This window comes from Cynara cardunculus, assembly GCF_001531365.2.
Source record: "Cynara cardunculus var. scolymus isolate 2C chromosome LG 16, CcrdV1, whole genome shotgun sequence".
In the NCBI taxonomy this organism is placed as follows: domain Eukaryota; kingdom Viridiplantae; phylum Streptophyta; class Magnoliopsida; order Asterales; family Asteraceae; genus Cynara; species Cynara cardunculus.
In genome coordinates this window covers 11,603,249-11,605,665 of record NC_037543.1, presented here as the reverse complement: position 1 = coordinate 11,605,665, position 2,417 = coordinate 11,603,249, and positions in this window count along the sequence as shown.

The window sequence follows — 2,417 nt, the reverse complement described above, 5'->3', positions numbered from 1 at the left end:
ATAAGATATTTTCTTTTCAGCACTATTAACAGGATGATCAGGAATAAAATATGAACCGTACCAGTAATTATAATCATACCTGTTCTTACCATTCGAATTAGTCTGAGATCTGTTGTTTGTACTCGATCTGTTATAGATCTTCTTATTCACAAAATCTGTTGATTTACATGTGAAGCATATGATTCTTCACTTGCTAAGATGAATCAAAGCAGAAGTGGATCTCACAAAACGAGGAAGATTGTTAGTAACAATAGAATTCTGAGACAAAACATATTTAGACTTATTAACCCAAATGCTTTTAACCTTCAAAGAGTAATTGGGTGATCTTCGGAGATGTCTTTCTTCGGAGATGTCTTTCTTTTCTTTATCAGTCTTGGCTCGTTCCAAGATGATCAGCTGCTCAAAATCCGAGATTTGCTTTAACACCATCTTTGCGTTCAGCTCGAGAGAGTAAATCTTATTTTCATAAGATTCACGTTCAGTACAAAATCTTTTCTCAATCTCTATAATCTTTTCTTTCTCTTCACTCAGTAATTTCCTTAACTCAATTAGATCACTCTTAGACTTATGAAAATTGACAGTTAAGTCTTCTATCTCTGTATTATTCCTTGGAGTGTTTTTCTCAATCGAAAGTGCACTTTTAACCTCTTTGAGTTTATTGAAAAGATCTTTATTAGCTTTACTCCAAATCTTCAAATCCTCATCATAATCTTTTCTTACAGAGCTGAGAGTGTTATCGAGTTTTTCAATTTTATACTCAAAGTCCTTCTCGATTCTTTCACAATTTTCTTTACGATCTCTTTTTAAATATTTAATATATTCCTTATTAACATAATTATCAGAAAATATATTTATGTATTTTTTTTATATTTCACAATGCTCTTCTTCAGTTCAATAATCTTAACTCTCATCTCTTGATTCTCCTTCTTTAGGATATCTGCCATTTAAAAAAAATAAGATTGATCAGATATAAGATCTATGCAGTTAAAGAAAAATGATCAAAGAAATAAAATCCACAAAAAAATAATGCCACAAAATTCACACAAGATTTTCTTTTGGAATTGACAATTGAAATCTATCCGGATTAGAAATCTGGTCAAAACTCAATTATGGTCAAAACTCAAAACTCAAAACTAAGTTGCTTACCTTAGCTCACCTAATTTGTCCGAATTCGCTGAAGAAGTAGGTTTGGCTAAAAATAAACCGCTCACAATGACAACTAAGTTCTCTCAACACTAAGTCTAAATCGGTCACCACATACTACCTAAATCGCTCAAGATGAAAGATAAATCGCTCACCTCTCAATCTTAAATCGCTCAACTCTCCGGTCACTTATCCACTCATTATGAAGTCTAAACCAAGTATAAATCGCTTAACAATCCGCTTGTTTGTTGAACGAATACGCTTAAAACAATCTTAGTGTCAGAATTCGTTCAAGACTTCAAACCGTATCATGTAAATCGCTCAGAAATCCGGTCAAAGAAGTAATCTAAATCGCCTGCTTAAAGATCAACTTCACTCACCTTTTGTCCGTATACGCTCAAACTGAGAAATAAACCACTTACCTTGTGTCCGAATTCGGTCAAAACATCAAACAAGATGCTAAATCGCTCAAATAATCCGAACACAGCCTCTAAATCGCTCAAATATCCGCTCAACAATAACACTGCATTAACTCACTCAACATGTAAATCGCTCATCATATATCTTCCTAATTAACCGAATGCGCTCAAGCCTAGCTTTTCTAGTGACCGAATTCGGTCAAGGAGTGTCCGAGAACTCTTAAATCGCTCAAACTTGCTTCTAATCAGGATGACAAACAAGATTCAAACATAATTGCCAATCAAACTAAGATCAAATTAACAAACTAACACAAATTCTTACAAAATATAGATCAAAATCTAACTTTTCGATGAGTTTTCAAAAGAACACGAAGAACATCAAAGTTCAAAAACTCTTCAAAAACTTTTCTGACAGTGATCAATTCATGTAATCGTAAGAATGAAATTGATTCATAACATAAAAACATACACTACGATCACAAATTTAACAATTAAACATCCACAAATGATAAATTTGAGAGAAATTTATGAAGATTAAAGATAAACATCAAGAACATCAATGAACTTCAAGAACAATATATTGAATCTCTAGAAAATTCAGCAACTCTTGATAATTTCTCCAAACAAATTTCCTGCAAACGAGCTTTGATACCAATTGTGTATCCCTATGATCAATCTTCAAGCATTCTTCTATGAATCAATGGCAGATCTAATATGAACATTCAAGAACATCATATAAGAGAGTTGAGAGAGAAAGTCAACAATCAATACTTTGGTCAAACCCTCTTATTACGTAATAATATGAATTTACAATAAGCTCTCTAAAGATTACAAAGACAAATACCCTATTTATAG